Source organism: Topomyia yanbarensis, chromosome 2 (genome assembly GCF_030247195.1).
Source record: "Topomyia yanbarensis strain Yona2022 chromosome 2, ASM3024719v1, whole genome shotgun sequence".
Taxonomy (NCBI): Eukaryota; Metazoa; Arthropoda; class Insecta; order Diptera; family Culicidae; genus Topomyia; species Topomyia yanbarensis.
This window is the reverse complement of record NC_080671.1, coordinates 408,748,836-408,770,857: the sequence shown is the minus strand read 5'-3', so window position 1 is coordinate 408,770,857 and position 22,022 is coordinate 408,748,836. Positions and strand designations below refer to the sequence as shown.

The following is a 22,022-nucleotide window of genomic DNA, read 5'->3' as shown; positions in this document are numbered from 1 at the left end:
AGGCCGTAGAACTAGTCTTAGCTCAAGCGAGGATGATGATTTCCCACTTGGTGACAACGGATGCGAGAAGGTGATGTGTTTCGGTGCTGTGGGAAACCTGTGATGTGCATTTTTGATCTCATTTTAAACTGTTTCATCTCATGTACCATAGTAAGAGAAAGAAAAAAATCGGTTGGAGCGATGGTTTTTATGTTGTCTTCGGTAGAGAAATTATATAGATTATCTTTAATGTTCATTTATTGGTGCGTTATCGAACGCCGGAGTTGGGAGCATAGCTATACGATTAATGTATAAGATTATTCAATGATCTAGAGAAGATTTCTTATTTTATGAACGATATTTTTTTACTGTGTAAACTCTTTTTACTGGCATATCAATGAGTTTAGTATGTAAGGGTAAATATTCTTTACGCGGTCTCAATCGAAATCAAAAACCAGATAGCAATTAACGTTGTTTACAGGAAGACATTTTTCAATAAAGCTGTGAAAAGTATGAGTTTTATTTCCATCACAAATCACTCGGTTAAGTATAAAAATCAATTAAACACACAAATAAAATTGCCAACTACCAGCGAAGCCAACCGTCACTTCAAAAACACACTAACGCCCGCTAACGCAAAGCAACGGCTGACAGCTAGCGCTACTGGTGGAAAATCCCACAGCTAGCCGTTACTGACAGTGCACCCATGCAGCAAAAAGCGGGGGCCCGACCGGAATGTGGTGTTCGGCTGTTGGTTCGCACACTTTCTGGCAGGTTGACTGGCTCTCGGTCGGTCGGTCGGCCGCCTGTTTGTGGATCGGCTTCGGTCGAGGGGAAGTGTACTGTGCGATGCATGTACAGTTTTATCGCGTTCGTCAAGCCGTGTAGACACACGTCTCTCGATCGCGCGGTCGTTTCCCTAGCATGTAGTGAATCGTCGTAGTTGTTTCGTTTCACTCCAGAAAGAAGTCGAAAAGTTTTCGGGTTTCGCGACGAGTTTGGAATTTGCAACCGTAGCTGGCGTGTCGGATTGGCGGTTCCGTGTTTACGGAATGTGTTTTGCTGTAGAATTTTGGTGTTTTTAGTGCAATTTGTAAGTGCATGAAGCCAGTGGCTGTGTGACACATTTTTCCCCATACTGTCCAGTGTTGGTTAGTTGGTCTCTTCGCAACTCGAAGTTCTGCCTGGTGGTGGCGGATGACTTTTTGTTCATTCTCTTGTTTTTCTTTTCTCCTGCGTATGCCTCGCTGTTACTGCTGCATTCCAGCCAGAAAAACTGCCAGCATTTCAAAGGCCGCAAAGAAGGGGCAGTCAGTTTTTAAAGTTACAAACATACGATAGTTTTCGTATGTTTTTGCCTGTTCCAGCGCGAATAGTACTGGTGGTTGTTTGTGTGTCAGTGTGCGTTTGTTTAACCATGTGTGAAGGCCAGAGGCCTGCGGAAACCTGTCGATCGGTGGTGTGAGCGGGTGTCAGGCCAAAACATAATAAGCCACCGTCGAGAAAAAACGGATATTGGTCACCGGGGAGAACGGTTTTTTTTTTCATTCGTTCAAACAGAAACTTGGTTCCTGTCGAAAATTGTGTTTTGGTAGAGCGTAACGTGTTGAATGGGATTCGGTGGCCGGTGTCAAGTCAGAAGCTAAAACTGAAACCGTTGCTAGAGAACGAGGTTGACAAACAACGATAATTGTGAATGTGGCCAAAAAGCTAGCACCATATTGAAGCGTTGGTTAACGACTGCAGGCTTCGGCAAATGATGTGATGTTACCCGGAAGAGGGACCTTCGATGAAATGAAATGAAATTTGCGAACGCAAACCTATCGTCGCCGTAAGTCACAATTCGAAAACTTGAAATAATTTAATTTATCATTCTGAATGGTTTTAAAGTTTTGGGGAACTTTGAGAATTTTGAACAAAATCTGCTATGAACTGCATAAATATAGATGAAGTGATATATTCGGTTTTAGCGATCTGTAAACCAAATTGTTTGTAAACCTATAAACTACAAACTAAAATAATACGTTTTCATGTAGTGTTACTGAACATTTCTACAGTACACACCCGCATATTATAATTATTAACCGATTTCGGTTTAGAAATTTAACCTACAATACTGATGTCTCGATTGGAATGAAAGACCTTCGACATGTACAATGATTGCACACCATTCGACTAAAAGTCTTCTGTATAAGGAACTAAAATCAACACGCAATGTCCCAATAATATTGAAAAGTAAGCTAAGCAATGTTTACAGCAGGTAAAGTAGATAGTTTATATTAACTATCATTGAATACAAATGTGACTCGTTAATTTGTAGAAATCAACGCCTTAACAAAAATCTAATGATTGAAAACTAGTAATTGATGTAAGATTATACTTGTAACCTTAAAAATTTCCACCATATTCTGAATTTTACGTTAAGTTCTATAATCATTCGATGCTTAGTAAAAATTGTGCAGCAATGTGATAAGTGCGCAATTCAACCCACAGATATATTCCGTTTCAAAATTAGGTTGTGCAACGAGCGCTCTGATATAATTGCTCATCGTAGAGATAAGCGGCGTTTATCAAATGCAAACACAAAAATCTTATTTCTTCATTCCATTCCACTTAAGTTGGGAAACATTTTTTGCATTTTTTTCAGAATCATAATGCACATAATTTGTGGAAGTTCGAACGTCAATTTGAGAGGTGCTGAATTGATGGAATTTTTAAGAAATAAAAATCTGCATATACTTAATATTTTTATATTATCACTCCACATTTACTTGATCTGGCAGGAAAGAGCTGTTAGATGTAACCCTCTTGCCCGATAGTATTACGCATAAGTTGGCAATCTTACTACTATCCAACGAGCAATCTAATCATAAATGCATTACCATTGATCATTTAATCATCTCACTAGATATCGTAGCATATCATATATTCAAAATCTACGAACTGGGACCTCCATGAAGAAGGCTTGGCGAACAGGATTCATGGATATTTTCCAACGATTGAGTCTCCAAGTGACTCGGATGATATCGTGGATAAAAAAAGCTCACTCACAGTAACAACATACCAAGAGGCATGTCCGTTTTGAGTTTTGTGTACTTCTAAAGAAACCCCTTGGTGAAATGCCGAACTTGCTATATTCAAAAAGTTATGTAGACTTGCTTTGAATTACAGACGCAGAGACGGGTTTACAGGAATGCCCGTTGATCCTCTAAGCGACGTGATTGGAAAAACCACAATTTCTTTCGAAATCGAAATACTTTCATATCAGTTTTGTGCTAATGCCCATGAGCTGTTTTCAGATAGTTCTGATTCTTGGAGATTTACTCGCAGAATTGTTGCAACCGTATCGATCAAATGGGAGATTGCAAGAATATTTTTAAAAAATCTTGCCTGTAGTCTTGCCATAGGATACATTCCATTAGCGTTGCAGGAAATGATTTAATTCGACTTAGTCTCATCAGAATCCGATACTAACTTAGTGAATCCGACACTAGCTTAGTTCTGTCAATAATTTAGTATCGGATTCTGATGAAACGTCGAAACGAAAATTCCATAATAAATTCACAATTACTACTACTTTTCAATGAAAATATTTCGAAATTCGTTTTCATATTCCGAGGTCACTTTGATGTTAGCCTGTATGTTCATTAGAGTGGCTCGCTATCAGTGGCGTAGTAGCGAGGCGGGGGGGGGGGCGGGTTTGGGTCTCTTCCCGAATCACGGTTCAACTACCTGGCCACCGCCACCGTACGGCGAAGAAGAAGGAGGTAACACAGCCGAGTGGCAAGCGACTAACGACGAGCGCAAAGAAGCGTCGATACGACTAAAAACAAAGAAAACCCCCGGTCCGGATGGAATACCAACCGTGGCACTGAAAGCTGTGATCCTGGCATATCCGGACATGTTCAGGACGCTACTGCTGAAGTCTTTAGATGATGGTAATCCTCGAAATGAGGAAGGTGCAGAAACTGATGTTGCTGCCAAAGTGTAGGAAGTCACCGAGCCATCCAGCCTCGAATAGACCAATGCCACAGCGTGGCATAAAAGAATGAGCCAGATCCTGAAGAGATACTTCCAGAGTAGAGCACTGCTGTACCAGACGAACAAACGGGCAATAGGCAATGCGAGTCAAAGCGGGCGTTCCTCAGGGCTCCATTCTCTGTCCAACACTTTGGAATGGGATGTACGATGGGGTCTTAACACTGCGGCTTCCCAGGAAAGTGAAAATCGTTGGTTTCGTGGACGATGTGTCACTAACGGTGAGACACTTGAAGAAATGGAGGTGTCGGTGACGGAGACAATGAAACCGCGAAAAGCTCAACAGGACGCTTCGACTGCTGGTCGTACGAGTTGCGATTGTGGACCGGAGGCAGTATGCCTTGTCGCCGAGATGATCCCCATCTACATTACCCTGACGGAAGATATCAAGTGCTACAACAATGAAACGCCAGAAACGTGAGGAAGATGATGAGAATCGATTCGATGGTGACGTGGCAGCAGGAATGTGACAATACGTAGAAAGGACCTACCGGCTCATCCAAACCCATCGGCGTGGGTCAATAGAAAGCACAGAGAGACCTTCCACCTGAAACAGCTCATACCGAGCCACGGCTGCTTAAGGAGTATCTTCATCAGTGTGGGTACGCAACGTAAACACTGTGCTTGGAGTGTGAGATCATCGAGGAGACACCGGAGCGTCTTTGAATGTCCGAGGTTTGAAGTTTCTGAATTTCCGAGGAGAGTCTTTGAATGTCCGAGGTTTGAAGTGACATGCAGGGAGCTACTTAAAGCGGGAGGATCGGACATCAACCCGGATAATGTAGCCTACAGAATGACAAGACGTAAAGACGTGGAACGCAGTAAACAGAGATATGGTGTAGATCAGTGATTCTCAACCTGGGGTCCGCGGACCCCTAGGGGGCCACAAAGTCATTGCTGGGAGTCCGCGAAAAAAAATATATTTTCCGAGTGCATATTGAAATTTCAAGTCATTGAAGTCCTAACAAATTGAAAATAACATATTGATAGCATACAAAATTGATGTTTATCTATGGGACCGCGCGACCCAATGAGATATCTAAGGAGTCTGTAGTACGAAAAAGGTTGAGAACCGCTGATGTAGATCATGACCGTCTTACAACGGAATGGACATCGAACAACGAGTTCGGGAGAGCAATCACCGCCAGGGAACTCTCCGCAGGAATAAGCTAGATTCACCGCCGAGGACTAGTCCAGTAGAATGCAACAGAGCAGCGAGTATGAGTCGTCGAAACGTCAGCGAACCGGACGTCACGCTCCATGCGGATTCGTCAGACCGACCACGGCACCCCACCGGTTGTTCCGATAGAAAAATAACGAAAACCAAAGAAGAATCGATATTGGTAGAACTTTTTTCGCCTGGGAACTCTCCGTTAGCGTAAGCTAGATTCACCGCTGGGGACTAGACTGAGTAGACAGCGACGAGACACCACTAATCGCGAGTCATCGGCGCACCAGTCCACCGGACACCCTGCTTCACCATAATCGCCAAACTGACCTCGGCACCTAGCTGATTAGCTCGATCTCGGGAGAACTTCTCTCGCCGGGGGATTCTCTGTCGGAGTAGGTCAGGTCCATCGTCGAGGAATACACCGAGTTGTTCGCGAACAAGTCGAGGACCTGAATGGATCACCAAAGGAAGTAGTACTAAATGGCCCAAGAAGAGAACTAAAGGGCTTAAAGTAGTTGCGGTGCTAAATGGCACCGGTCACGGAGCCAAAGGACTCAAGAAGTTGTAGTACTGAAACCAAATAAGAATCGGTATCGGGAGAACTTCTTTCGTTTGGGACCTCTCCGTCAGCGACAGTCAGATTCACCGCCGGGAACGAGACCGCGTAGATCGCGACGATACACCACCAGCCGCGCCGGGGCTCCAGCAAACCGGATGCCCTACTCTACCGGAATCGCCGAACTGACCGCAGCACCTGGCTGGTTGACTAGCTTTCGAACTCGCCGGGGAACTTTTCGTCGGAGTAGGCTAGATCTATCGTCGGGGACTAGACCGAGTAGTTCGCGAACCAGTCGGAAGCTCAACAAGGAAGTGGTACTGAATTGCACAAGGGAACTGAAGGGCTCAGTAAATTAGACAGTCTGAAGTTTGCCGCCCAGATTGTCCTCGTAGGGAAGAGCATTAATTCTATACCAACAGCTGGCTTTCCTACCTTGACTACCCAAACCCGTTCCCTGAGTTGTTGGTTTTGAACATTTTTTTCCTGCTCAGAATGTTTTTGAACATTTTTTCATATATATACAAAAAAAAATTCATATCCCCCCCCCCGAAAAATTTTCTTACTACGCCACTTCTCGCCATATGTCATTTTCCAGTACAGTGCTTTTGACATTAAAAATGGCTTACTGCACTATCTGAGAGTACGTGTTTAAAATCTCAATAGATTTTAAATTAATTTAAATTGAATTAATCACGTTTTTCATCACTAATTTGAACGCTCATGAATCTGTTATTTATGAAAGGGTTCCAATCGTTTTACCACCAAAAAATTCGAAAACAACTAAAATAAGTATTACTGCTGTAACGTTTTTGTAATAATGTAGCACACTATTGAGAAAACTCGTAAAAATCTTTGTATTTGCACACACACGTTTGTTATTTCGCTTATACCTGATGCGTTTTTCATTACTAAGACATTTGACCACATGCTTCTGCTACTGAAATGCGTGGGTAAGGATTATCAGTCGTCCTTATTTTAAAAGACATGTCCTGAATTTAAACGATTTTGGAAAGCGTCCATTGCACAGTGGTCCGAATCCAGAATTTAGGATGACAAAAACATTTGTGACTAAACTACTGGTTCTAGAGATTTCATGTCTTCGGAACAAATAATCTGTGTCAATTAAGGCATCTTTTGAGGTGGGTGACATTAGGGTGGTCCTTATTGTTTGTACGATCTGAAAATTATTTTCGAAATAAGAAGAGATAGAACAATGAAGTGTTCCGCAAAATTGTAGTACAACCTTTTTCAAGCAACTTTGCTGAGGACGTCATATTCGTAACTTTAATGGTTTTAATTTTACAGCTATTAAAATGATGTGTAATAGGGTATCCCTAACAAAATCAGTTTTTTCGTTGTAACTTTTTAAATAATTTTTTTCCGTCAATAGCGTCTTCACAAAACTTTTACAGCTTATTGAGACGAATATTATTTATATAGACATATTTGAGATAGCTCAAAAGCTATGAGCATTTTTAGCAAAAAAACACAACCTTTTCAAATGTTGATATCTTAAAATGGAGCAAGTGAAATTGATCCTTTCTTTTTGCATTCGATAGATCACAAATGATAGTATGTTTTATGAAAAAATCTCAGAGGTCATTTTTGTTTAACTCATTTTATTTTAGTTTGAATATTGAGAATATTACTACTATTTGTAGCATTAAAAGTAAAAGGTCAGTGTAACCTAGCAACTATTTTTTAAAATAAGGTCAGATAGATAAACAAAATCTCAAATAAAACTGCCCGAGTGTGGCAAAGGGCCCACTGAGTTGTTGTTTCTAATGTAGTCGTGTATCAATCCATCTGAACAGCGGAGAACGTAGTGTGATGTTTGGCTAGCCATCCTAGTCACACATATTTTAATTCACAGTATCAACTTCGTTAGCTAGTTTCGGAAAATTTATGAATAAGAGAAACGAAAGATGTTAAAATCGAAAAACAGATAGGTATTCTAAAGTTAATCATTCGTAAACTTAGAACGGAAAGCTGGAGCTAGGCAGGATCATATGGGCATGATCGAAAGGAAATGTTAAGAATCGGTGGTCGATGACGACGTTTTGAGAAGGAAACACCAAAGTGGCGTGTTGGAAAGACGACAAATCGTTAAAGAAAAGATCGAGCCTTCGAATTAATGAGCCATTACCCAGTGGAGGCAATTCCAATGATGGCAACGCGACAAGAAAAGTTTTTGCTGGATAGAGTTTATGAGATCACGGGTTTGAATGCAGATTTATTGGAACGATTGCGTATCATTCTCGCCGTTAGCAATAGCAAAGCAAAAATAAACGCCCAAGTTTTTGCAGGCTATTTGGAAGCAACGATAATGATTTACGATCACGAGTACAGTTGGTTCCTCTGTCTCCAACCCTTCATAAACTTTTGGTACTTTGTTCGTCTATCGTCAATCATGCTTTTTTCCTGTTGGTAGCGTATGTTCCATATTGATGTCCGAATCTTTTTCAAAAACAAAAATATCAAAAAACCAACACAACAAGAGTATTGTTCAACATTAATTTTTACGTAAGAAACTCACTTGATGTTTTTTACGTTGATTAAATGTAATGTACTGAGGACGAAAGACAATTCGTTTCCGCAGAACAACACGCGAAAACATAAACGACGTCGTAACTAATACAGCTGCTTCACGGCAACAGCCGAAATGATAGTCGGTAGAGAGCATGTATCTAATTCACGCAACACGAGCTACCTCTGCAATAACATTGCAAAGATACTGCCCTATACTTATTGTACACCCGTACCTGTTTGACCCCATTCTACTCTATGTATTTCTATGGTTTTCTCGAAACTTGCGGATAGACTTTTTCCTCGTTTCTAAGGCCTTTTCACTGAGGCATTAGAAACGAGGAATAAGTCTATCCGCAAGTTTCGAGAAAACCATTCAAGAAAATTTAGCAGCGTTGCCAATATTGAAGATGTATTAAAAAATTGCTGCTTACTTCGGACCCTATGAACTTGTTGAACAATAGGTCAAATAATGTTCCAGATTTCTAGATCTTCCGGATGCTACCCGGATCTTGATTACTCGTGACAAATTAACAGCATGCATGGGGCTTTCGCCACACTTAAGCAGGGTGCTGGGAAGGTTTTCCGATTCCCAAATGGATTCTACCAAGTCTGTGACTAAAATAATAATTCAGCGGACTCTTCGCCACATTATGACGTAGTGCTGGAAAGGTTTTCCGTGGCTCAGGCGGAACGAAATACATAGGAAACAACTCAGCGGGCCCTTTGCCATACTCGGACAGTTTTATTTGAGATCTTGTTTATCTATCTGATCTTATTTTAAAAATAGTTGCTAGGTTACACTGACCGTTTTACTTTTAATGCTACAAATAATAGTAATATTCTCAATATTCAAACTAAAATAAAATTAGTTAAACAAAAATGACCTCTGAGATTTTTTCATAAAACATACTATCAATTGTGGTCTTTCGAATGTAAAAAGAAGAAATCAATTTCACTTGCTCCATTTTAAGATATCAACATTTGAAGAGGTTGTGGACGTTTGTTTCTTCGCAAGTATTGGGATTCAAATGGTGGTCATGTCCCTAATACCCATTTGGGGGTTCGCTATAAGCGATTATAAGCCAACGTTTCTGGTATCTTCTAGTTGCTGTACAATAAGTGTTGATGATGAAATGTGTAGTAACTATCTGCAGGAAGGAAAAACTTCCACAGCATAGCCAGTCATATTCGGCAGTGATGCAAATGTCCACCACATAATTTGGGGCAGCTCAGATAACAACTCGAGAGACACCGAATTGATGGAATTCATAAGTAGTGCGAATCTGCATATACTCAATGTAGGAAATTGCCCAACATTTGCATGAGCTGGAAGAGAAGAGGTGTTATATGTAACTCTTTCCTCTGACGGTATTACGTATGAGTAGGTAAAAATCTTCGCACCAAACGAGCTCGAATCGTTGTTATCTGTTCATAAGTATATCATCTTTGATCATTTAAACGTCTCGATAGATATCGCAACCGAACTCGAGAGCTTGAAAATTGAAAACCCCCAACCCGACCCGAGCCCGAAATTGTAAAATTTGAAAAACCCGAACCCAACCCGAGCCCGAAAATTTTAAAATTGAAAAACCCGGACCCGACCCGTACCCGAGAATGAAAATTTTCTAAAACTCGAACCCGACCCGACCCCGAGAATTTTAAAATTTGAAAACCCGAACCCGAAAATTTAAAATTTGAGAAATCGGATCCAAACCCAACTTGTTAATACAGAGAATCAACCAAAAATCTCGAAGAATTTTTAACTTTTTCCACTGTGACTTCGTGAAAACGATGTTACAGACAAATTCTGCAGTATTAAAACCACATAATATCGGCTGCTATTGATTTTTTTATTGATTGGACTTTCGGTTCCGGAGTTACGGGTTGAAGAGTACGACCACACAGCAAATTCCCATATAAACTGAAATGAAATTCTCAAAGGGGGGAGTATGGGAAAATTTCAAAATTGAATTTGCATTTTTGATGCCAAATAACTTTAAAATGCATAAAACGTTGAGATTTGATGAAATCTCGAAAAAAATTTTTTGACAAAAATTGACTTGTTTGGACTTTGGCAAATTTTTTCCTTTCTCATATAGAAAGGTTATGTAATCGCTCTAAAAATCGTCAACCTGATCCCGGCCCTATAAAGGCTTAGGTAGGAGTATGCAATGAGGGGTTGCTACTTCAAAATTAAAACTAGTTTAAAATTTCATAACAAGTTGAAAATTTTCGGCAGGATCCGGACCCCCGAAATCTTCCGCCTTGATCCGCCGCTGGTTTCAAGCGATGTTTCAGTGTCGACACATAGTATCTCAAGATCTTGGCTGTCGATCCATTGTAGGGCACAATTGCACCACTAGGTGGATTAAAACAGGTTTTTGGTGATTCCGACCACTGTACATGTGCACTAAACATAAGCCAATGTGCCATTTTAGTAATAATGCTCGGAGTGAGAATTGCGCAGAGTACCTTGAGGATGACTCTTGCAATGTTGAAAAATGTGTGTATTATGGTGAGAGTACATTTCCATTCCTTATACGCAAACAGCGCCCGAGGAAGCTATAGAGTTCCTTTAAAAGGCGCTCTAAGCACGTCATGGGAGAAATACTAAAAAGCGCTACGCCACTCACCAAGACAAATCGTGGCACACTTGTTTCAGGAAAAGCGCCAATCTGTTCCTGGAAGTGCTGAGTTTTCAGCACTTCCAGGAACACAAAGAATACTGATGTGATATTTCAACCAGAGATACTTACTACAGAACAGGCGTAGGCTGGGCTCCGGTAACTTTTTGATATTACGGAACACTTTCCGGCATCGAAAAAACTTTAATTCTTACAGCACGGCATGGGGTGGTCTTCTCGATGATAATTGAATTAATTCACTTCACAATCATTGCTACAACTTTAAGAAGGTGGACTGCTTAACTTAACGTATCTGTCCCATTTGGGTTTCTATGATACTAAGAAAACCAACGATACAGTTTGCAATAATTTTCGCTATTTTTTAGTGCTCATTGCAATTGAATATTTCGTTTCATGCTATTCAACTATCTTTGTCATTATTCTTTTATTTATTTTACATTTGAGAACAACACCAATTATTGTGATTAAATATGAATAGAAGTGACAGGGCCGTATCGTGGTCTTCTGGCGCCTTTGGTGAAACCTTATGCCGTTTTAACTTGACCTTGATGCTGTATCAGGATCTAACCCCAACAGTTGTCAGTTCATACACTTTGACAGCAGTTGGGGTCAGAACTCTGCTCAGTTTTGTCTAGCTAAAACGGAATTGGTTTTGCGCCACTGGTGTGTGTACATGGGCTTCCGTTTTTAGTTTGCCTTTGAACCATAATTTAGTGCATACGTGGAAATGGCACATTATCCACAATTATTTTATGATTTATACTCACTTAGTCCAGCACATGATTTCAGCGCACCCCCTGAGGCTGGCGCGCTTATCGGGGGTCAATCGCACGCTACGGGCCTGCTCACATGCTTCTTAGCTTCGCGGATGACAACGATATTATTGGCGTTGATCGCAGAGCAATGGAAGTTGCATTTGTGCCATATAAACAGGAGGTGAAAATCGGATTGACCGACATGGCAACTGGTAGAGAGCGAGGCAGTCCAAACGGTGTTGGTTCCGAGGCCGAAATAGATGGGGTACGCTACAAGCTTGAGAATGAAATTGTTTATCTTGGAACACTTGTGTTGCGGCTGCGAATAGGACTTTCTATGGTTTGTACAGCTAGCTAAAGTCCCGGAACCTACACAACTTGCTCTATACAAATTGTTGATAATCTTTGTTGGTTTGTACGGTGATGAGGTACGGTCGTTGAAGGTATGTGGGGAGGTATTCGTGTGTTTGAGAAAAGAATTTTGTGTCCAATTCTTCGGCGCACTATACAATGGAGAATGCCACAGACGCATGAATCACGAACTGTATCAAGGATACGAACATACTGACACCGGAAGGCTGATAAAACACGGCAGACTGCAGTGAGCTGCGCATGTAGCGTGATTACCAGCATAGTGACCAGCCTAAGCTACGCAGAAAACTTGGAAAAGGTAGTCAACTTTGGGGCATACCCAGCACTCGCTAGTGGCCGGCGTTCAAGGAAACTGAAGAATGGCGGCCCCAAAACCTTGTAAGTAGCGGTTTGCCCACTACTCGGGTTCTTATTTGCCCGGCGGACCCTTCTTAACAGGGCGGCCTAGGTGTTCCTACCGGAATTTCGCATGTAAACAAATAAAGTAGCGAAAAAAACATATAAATAAATATACCGATGTTTATATTCTTCACTTTCTCTTCCTGCACTGTGCGCTGCTCGGCGAACTGCTGCTGTTGGCAGGAAGGCGACGGATTTGTCCGACCGGCCGGGACTACAACGGCCGAGTTCTCCCGGATTGTCGTTGGCTGCTCCGGCAGTGGTCCTTGACGTTTAGCTAGGGAAGTAAGCTTGTCTCCTTTGTTGGAATCTCCCTAGCGATGTTGGCAATGAATCGCCGGATCGTTTACTCGCCGTAAACGATCCCGGAAGTGCACACCACAGTGCACTTCCCAGGGGGAACCTTTGTCTATCCTGCTTCGCTCTCCTTGGCTTTTAGCTATAGAGGAGAGCTAGGCTCGTTTGACTTATCCTCTATAGTGAGAACGGTCGGTGTTCGGTTCCTTCCCTGAATCCTTCCTTCTAGTGGCGGGGAACTGTCGCGAAAAAAGAGAACACTTATCTCGACGTCTGTTTGATGCCGTGGTTCGTCACTCTCTGATCTTTTACGATGGCCGCCTTCTGCACTCCACCAAAACAAACACCAAAAAAACACTCCGCCGCATAGCTGTCATCGCTATGTGTAGCATAACCAGCACAATTATTGCAGCAAGAGGAGAGCGATGGCCTAACTAAACGCTATATTACGTATATACAAATGTTTAACAAAAATTACTACACCTATCTAAACTAACAAAATCGTTCATAAACAAAATTTTACGTAAAAAGTGAACGATCATATGGAACAGTGAAGAGCATAACTAGCGTAAACAATACACTCTACGGAGAAAGTACGCACAAATAGGTATATTTCCATCCAGTGCTAAATTGTTACCCTGACGGGTTACAATCTGCATCCGGTTTGTTTGGCCACGATAATGATGTTTATGATTGCTAGAATTCTACTGTAATCATATCTCTGTTCTGGGACATGCTTCCGATAATCCGGATTGCTGTCAACCAGGACAGTGGATATCAGTTTGATACCACTTTGTTTTGATATTCCCAACCGGTGAAAACCCATTTTCCCATCAAATTCAAATTAATGTTAAGCTTCGACATGCCACGGTACGGTCGCAATGATTGCCGAATGCTGAAAGCGCGCAATAGAATATTTGATAAACAACGCACTCAATAAATCCCTCCCCATCAAAGAATTAACCTGAAAAGAAAATATAATAATTTTCCGAAACAATGCGGTGCACCAGGCCGGGCTAAAAAGCTCAACACAAATCGACAATTGATGTGTATTAATAATGGAAATGCACCCAGCATGCAGTACGATGCGAACGAGTAGCACATCATTCATTCATACATACACATACACACACAAACACATCATAGAGGAATGCTTGTTTCATTTCGCTCGTAAATTGTTTTCCAACCTTTTTTCCGTTCTGTTTTGTTGGCATTTATTCAGTTTGTTCGCATTGTGCAAGAAGAAAAAACAAAAAGCGTTTCTAGTTTGTTTTTTTTCTTCTCTCAAACAGAATGATGATTTCGTTTTAGGTTCAGTGTGCCACCTAGTGCATTATGCTGTATGCAGAGCGTAGCACTATGAAATGGTCCATTCAAAGCTCGATGGATGAAGTTTTCTTTATTTTTTTGAACTGTTGTGGGTCTCTGTTGCCAAACTACCAAAGTGGAACCAATCTGCGTGTGAAACGCGCAAATGGAATCTCATAGAAGTTGACAGCAAAGTGCGAAAAGTTTTCTCGTCGTATTTTTTTTGTCCTCTTTGCTGTCAACACCTTCGACGACTCTAGAAACTCATCCGTAAGGCTATGCACACTTGCCTGAACTTCATCACCACCACACCGATCGGTGAGTGAGGTGAAGAGATAAAGTGTTTCGATTTGCATAAAATGAAGATTATCTACGTGATTGGAAAAGAAAAGTTACTGCTGACTGTCACTTGGTTCGTTTCTTTTTTCTTCGAGTCTCCACGCGAGTCGTCATAGGAGCCCTTGTTGTTCCTTACCTACGTTTCGTCCTCTACTTTGTGGTGTCGTCAGTATCGCCCCTCCCGCTCCTAATATACATATAAAATGAACATACAACAAGTCAAAGTTTCGATTTTTCGCCTCCCGCTTTCGAATGCGCAAGTTTTTACCTCTATTTAGCTCTACAGCGTGGCCTTCGGTTGTTGGTGGTACCCATTTGAACTACATACAGCGCACAAAGGAAGCACTGTATCATAGCGCCTACACCGCATTAATCATACATAAATTCGACCCCCAGACCCAGGTGTTCTCCGCTACCCGGACTCGGTGATCAAGCACGATGGCGGTGGGGGAATGAAGGACTAAGGGTTCCTTTCTCGGAACTGTGCAGGAAAGGTGATAAGGCAGGATGGGGGGGTTAAATGCTCTACATTGAAGAAATATTCTACCGCGTGTACATTTGGAGCTCAGAATGTTTGTATTCGTACGCCTCATGCCACATATTGAATAGAATTCTAATGCATTCAACATCTTGTGCCCGTATGTTTGGACACTTTTTTCTCCGAATGTCTTCAATATTCATTTTTTGTGGGTACTAGAATCTAAAACGGCTGGTTTATAAAACCGCCACTTTACTTCTGTATCAGTTGAATCAAAGTACACTTAAAGCCATAAATTCAAATTGCCTGCCAAATCATAAATTTAGGTGTAGCATTTGGGCAACGGCTATCACCAGCATCTCATTTACGAATTTTGGCAACGAACTTTGCAATGCTTTTTGTAAACAAATCCTAGGTATGGGTGTACAATAGATATAGCACGTTATCTGTGCTATATTATTCCAAAGGTTGCTCATCTCGTGTGAATTAAATACACGGTAGAGAACATCGTTGACGACTATCATTTCGGCTGTGGTTCAGTTGTATTAGTTACGGCGGCGTCGTTTGTTTCCGCACGTTAATCTGCGAAAACTCATTGTCTTTCGTCCTCAGTACAGTACATTTAATCAATGTAAACAAATGTCATGTGAGTTTTTTCTAACGTAAAAAAATAATGCTGAATACGAGTTCTGTGTTGGTTTTTCGAAATTGTTGTATTTGAAAAAAATACGTACATCAACATGAAACATACGCTTGGGGACACGATAGGTCATCCATTTGGTGTCTCTATAGGTCACTGCTGATCGTCTCACAGCTAAGCAACCACGTGAGCCGGAATGCACAACTTCAATTCCACACTTTGGCGACGACGAGGACACCGAAGATGTCATTCGCAAGTACAAAGCAATATGTTTTTCAACATTTTCTTTCGAGGTTTCATGATTTCACCCATCATTTGCCACTTTTTCATTTTCTTGCCTGAATGACGACAATTTAATTTTTAAATAATCTGCAGTATTAATACTTTAAAGTTAAGCCGGTGATTTTCTAGGCGATTACATGTTTAATATAAGCTCGAATATAGTGTCCTATCATACCCCCAGATTTTAAAAGCATCTCTAAAAGTACCTTTGCCTTATTGGATTTAGCTTGAAAAATATTTAGCCAGGCATAATACCATTATTGCCAAAACGATGCCAGTTGTACAACCTTTCCAACAAGTGCTTGTTTGTCAAAAACAGTGTAAAAAACCATCGCACGAGATCGCCAAAGAAAACTGACCTACTTGACCCCACTCTAACCTAGATGATGAAAATAAATGTTTTGCGCTATTTTGAAATTCAAGATGACGACTTCCGGTTCAGCAATATTCTCGATTATCCTAACAACATGGCTATTTTGGGGACGGGGTTGGCAAGTAGATGAAGAAAACGGACAATTGTAACCCTTTTTAAAACTTAAGATGGAGACTTACGATTGAGAAGTACACAGTGAAGACCTGATTTTATCAGCCCCGATTTTATTTCTGGCTCCAATCTACCCCCGATATTATCAACTTTTTGACCCGATTTTATCAGTTTCCTATGTAAATCCATTTGATAGGCTCTAGTAGACGAACCACGTCAAATACGAGTAAAACCTTTCAATTGCATGTTTTTCTTATTTCGTCAATCCTTATTTCTAGCTCGTCAACTCATTTCAATAATACTCATATTGTTGAAGCTATAGAGATTTTATCTAAACTGGCAGCTACCATTTTGGATTTTAAAATGGCTTCAGACATAAATTTCTGGCATATACTCGTCAGCCCAATTCCGGAAATACCCATATTATGGAGGTCAATTTATCTAAACCGAAAGTCGTCATCTTGGGCTTCAAAATGGTTTCAGACATCGATTTGCGTCATGTACTCGCCAACCCTTCTCCGAAAATACTCATATTGTTGAAGTTATAGAGAATTTATTTAATCCGGAAGATGTAGTTGTAACGATATTAATTAACCCACTATGCATACGACTGACAGCATTACTTTCAGTGCCATCTATCCGTCAAAGGGAGGCTGTCTCGCTGATGGAAATTTAAATCACCGAGATCTGCTCCACGCACTCCCCTTCGTTTTTCCCACCCGCAGAAAGGTCAGTTACAAATGCCGATGGGACTGAGCGAGAAGGAAAATGCTTTTGTTTTCCCAAGATCACGCCACCAATTGTCTCAAAAAAAGACTGATCAGATCACTTAAGTAGAGACTGTCGAACCCTTTACACGGCGGTTAGGTAGAGAGTGAAGCCATTAGCCAGAAAGTTATAGAAATTTATTTCGATGTGATATTGTACCTACGGTACCGCTAAAATTGGCAATATTGGTGTAAAGCACGGTTACGGTGCATAAAATTACTGTTCCGGCAAGGTGAGATAGAATTCCGACCGATGTCATAGAACACGTGTTAGGTACAAAAGGCTAAAACCTATTTTATTGCAGCAGTTCGCACAATAAAACATAAACCAGCGAATGCTAGCAAAGTAGCGAATCGGTCCGAATTGTGCGGTCTGTACCAAGATAGTCAGGTAAGACATGAGCAGAAAAGTAGGTTATCTCACCTAATCGATCACGTTGACCAGGTTGAAAACCCGCGCCAACGTGGGTTTTTTTGTCGTAGCTCACAGAACCGAAAACGCATTGCGCGTATACATCAGAGCGCCCCTTGTCGGAAAATACGGTTGCTACATGACACATCGTCGCATAGAAGATCGGCAACATAACCCACCCGCCGAGCATTACGTGCATCAACGAAACTATACTCTCCACGTGCCACCTAGCGGCGAATAGCCAACCCGTCACGAAGCTTTCCGAGACACCGTCACCCACTCGAGGTATGTTTTTATGGTACAAATTCGGGGATGATTGCTACGAATCGAACAGCCTACTGAAACCGCTGCGCAAGTAAATTCATCGAAACACGCGGTCGCTCACGCCTGCCGCCCGCCACTGTCACCAACCAGTTCCAGTAACCGCCACCACCATCACCAACCAGTTCCAGTTGCCGCCGCCAACGTCACCAACCAGTTCCCGTTACCGCCGTTCACCAACTGCAGGTCAGATCGATGCTAGGCTAATGAGTTAGCATAAGTGTAGGAGTAAAGCTTGTCCCGGGACCTAGAACAAATGTAAACCAACTGAAAATACACTATATGATCATGAAGTGAAACGCTACTCCTCTCAAGCTTAAAGGTCACCGGCAATCTCTCCCTAAGGCGAACGCGTAGATTTTAATTTAGTTTACCCGTGTTTATTTGAACTCGCGATTAGCTTACCTTTTCGATCTCTTACTCGGATTTACTCTTCTGCTCTTTTTTGCGTTCGGGAAAGTCGAATGAGACATTGTGTTTGAGCCACTTTCATTTACCCGCCCGTGGTTAGAGTCTCTGGCCGGACTACCGTCTTGCGTCGGCAGCCTTCCTTACGGAAGTGGCGCTGAAGTAGCCGACGTTGTGTGCACAAACGAACCGTTACATAGTTTTTTCAAAATGGCTTTAGACGTTGATTTCCGTCATCTACTCGTTAACCTCATTCAGAAAATACCCACATTGTTGGGGTTAGAGAGACTATCTAAACCGGAACTCGCCATCTTGGACTCTAAAATGGTTTCAATATCGATTTCCGCCATCTACTCGCCAAGCTCATATAAAAAATTCCCACATTGTTGAGGTTATAGAAAATTTATCTAAACCGGTAGATGTAATATTAGATTTCAAAATGGCTTCAGACATCGATTTCTGTCATCTACTCGTCAACCCCATTCCGAACATATCCAACCATTATCAGTAACAGTTAGCTAAGAATATGTTAAATTGTATTCAACTTCATAGTGCACTGTAATTTAAGCAGATTGACTTTTTTTATTAACTTGGTTTTTTTTTTAAAAAGTTTGTTATTTCGAATTTAGTTCGAAGTTACGAAAATCGAATATTTCGTACAAAAAGTTTTGTAAATGGAGGTTTCAGTGCAATACAGTATAGCCGCCGTCCATTGCTCCATGAAAGTTGCCAACTTTTCAGCGTTGTTTTACGAAAAATGCTGAAAAAATCATTGAAGCAGATTGATCCTTCGTAAATATAGCCTTTTAATGTGCTGACCATTGCTAGAGAGTACGCTTCTTCATTACCCGGGATGGAGCAATGCGAAGGAACCCAAAGGATGGTAATCTGGTAAGCAAGGCTATAGTTCCAGCCATCAGTTGCACTGGTGCACGCTTTCTAAATACTGCTAGCTCAGTTTTCTCCGAGGAGAATTTGATGCTCAGCCGAAGACCCCAAGCAGACAAATTGGTTAAGATATTTTGCAATAGTATTTGCAAATTGACAGTTCTGAGTTCTGTAGTAGAAGCCACTCCGCCATCAGCAAGGTGCCTTAGCGTGCATGAATTGACAAAACATTCATCAATGCCACTCGCTTAAAAATTGTTGACAAATGGGTTTAGACATAAGCATTGAAAACCCATGTAGCTAAATCGTGATAATGTTAAATAGTCTTGTGAGAAAATCATGTGCTTTTCAGACAATAAATCTAACTAAAGAAATTCTTTAAAGCTGGTAAAAGACCATGTTGGGGTAGCTTCGCTGAAAAGAAACATTGATAGAAACTGTTTCAAAGGCCCCCTTTATATTTAAGAGAACTGAGACAATTTACTCTTAGCGAGTGTACACCCTCAAAATTTCTTTTGAAACCAACGCAAGGCAATCGTTCATCACTTTGCCTCTGACGGAATCCAAACTGTGTATCTAATAGCAATTGTAGAGATGGAACAAGATAAGCTTCCAGACACAGAACAGCATTGCAACCGGCCGATACGCGATGTGATCCGAGGGTAGCATTCCTGCTTTTACGATGTCGATGACTCTCTTAATCATGAGGAAAGTCACCCTCAACAAGATTGTGAAATAATTTCAAAAAACGCCTTTTCGTGGAGTCAGGCAAATTCTTCAACAAGTTGAATTCAAGTCAGTCTGGCCCCGAGCCGTTATCGTAGCATGACAAAAAGCACGAAACCAACGAAAACGGTGATTCGTTCGCGATGTTTTGGAAAGATGCAACAGTGCCCCAAAGAGTGTTTTTCTCGATAACTCGTCGATGAATCGGCGCCAATAACCGCGTTTTAGGTTTTTAACAAGCTCTTCATTGATGTTTCCAAAGTAGTGAACTTCCAGAAATTGATAGGCATGTTGACCGTTAAAAAATCATTACGTGCGCAGGCCCTCTCAGCATACACTTCTAAGCGGACCCTGACCCATCAAAGATTGGGAGACCATTCACAGGAGTTCGCAACTGGCACGCGACTGGCTCAAATGGCACGTTCCCCATGTTGATCGGAGATTTGTGCCTGGCCGTGATTTGTCTTTTCGTCATTGACTGGTGGGATGGATTGAGGAAGTGGTAAGGTTTGGAATAAGGAAAATAACGACATAGAGAACATAGACAATAAGGAGGCATTCTTCACTTCCAAGGGAATAAAAAACATATCTCGGTGAGCGGATACATCAATACCCCCGAGGGGATATTAAGGCTGTGAACCAATTGGTGAAATTTTTAACTTTTGGTTAAAATTTGAGACTTCGAAAGTTATTTGCAAAATAACCCTACTCTGGAGCATGGTTAAAATTGACAGAGCGATAGTTAAATTTGACAGCTCGATGGTTAAAATTTTGCCCAATGTGCAGAGTAAAAAGGTGGAAACATTTTCTGTACCTAATTGAGGTTGTCAATATTTTTCATTACAAAATTAAGGGATAAAGATGGAAATGATAACGTGTTGTGTAAAGATTTGTTTGGGTTATTTCATGATGTGGATGTTTACTTTTCGAGGCTATGACTGACATACTTAATGTAATAAGAAAAAAAACTAATTTTAACATATCGACAAATGTTCACACCTCTACCAATTTGTGGTCATCGCTGCTGTCAATTCTAAATAACTATCCATATGTCAACTTTTGAAATGGTTCGCTCTCTCGGTTAAATTTTTCCATTCAAGAGAAAATAATTTTCGAACTGTCAAATTTTAACTAAAGGTTAAAAAAATCGCCAAATGGTTCACAGCCTAAGATAACAGAACTACAACAATCCCGAAGAGATATTGTCATTCAAACGCGGCTTAAACAATAACTCTTTACCATACAGGGTAAGGAACAATAGCATATCGATTTGGGATTATGATATGTGACGATATCTAGCGAGACGTTTATATGATCAAAAATGATGTACTTAAGATCAGATATCGACGATTCAAGCTCGTTTGGTACGAGCGAATTTGCGAACTCATGCGTTATACCGTCAGAGCAGAAAGATACATCTAACGCCTCTTCTTCGCCAGCTCGTGCAAAGGTGGGAAGATTTCCTACATTAAGTAAAGGATGTCCCACATCAAATTACATCACGGAAAACAATGCTGTAGAAAATAATCCATTAGGTATTTTCTCTTCAAAATTTGGGTAGAAGTAGTTTACACTGCATTTTTAACGCTGTCAGTTTTTCGAAAACTGGAAAAAATGGCGCCACCCGAAAAGCAAAGTCGTGAATTGATATTGCGCAAGCAGTTGGAAAATCCCTTACTCTCTCAGCGGGATACCGGAAAACAACTCGAAATCGTGTAGTCATCGGTGTGTCGTGTGATTAAACTACCAAACTCTGCGCATCGAAAGGAAGGAAGGAGAAATGTGGATGTTTCATTAGTTATCAGAATCACAAGCGTGTAGTGAAAGCGTTTATGCGGAATCCCAACGCTTCGTTTAGGAATGTGGCCAAAAGTTGAATCTGTCCAATTTATTCGTTCAGAGAGCCAACGACCGGGAGGGACTGGTGACGAAGCCTCATTGTCTCATCATGGATAATGAGATTTAAGTCAGGACGGCCTTCCGGCAGCTTCCGGGGCACCGGATCTTCACCGACCAGTACGAGTTTGATGTTCTGCTCATGTGGCCATTTGTGACTACCGGGGCTGTAAACGGGGAGATCTACCTCAAGGAGTGTCTACAGAAGTGTCTGCTTCCTATGCTGAAGCAACACGAGTGCCATACGATCTTCTGGCCGGATCTAGCTATTAAAATGTTGGCCTGGAGTGGTACGAAGCCAACGTGGTAACTTTCGTACTCAAGGACAT

At 41.4% G+C, this 22,022-nt stretch overlaps 1 protein-coding gene across 2 annotated transcripts in view; it reads left to right on the top strand.

The window, feature by feature from the left end:
- Positions 1-855: 855 nt before the first annotated feature.
- Positions 856-22,022, top strand: part of LOC131685048 (ras association domain-containing protein 8) — a 231,983-nt gene continuing 210,816 nt past the window's right edge. For both annotated transcript variants that reach the window (XM_058968437.1, XM_058968436.1), the window contains exon 1: positions 856-1,072. The gene's annotated coding sequence lies outside the window, so the exon portion shown is untranslated. The remainder of the gene's footprint in view (positions 1,073-22,022) is intronic.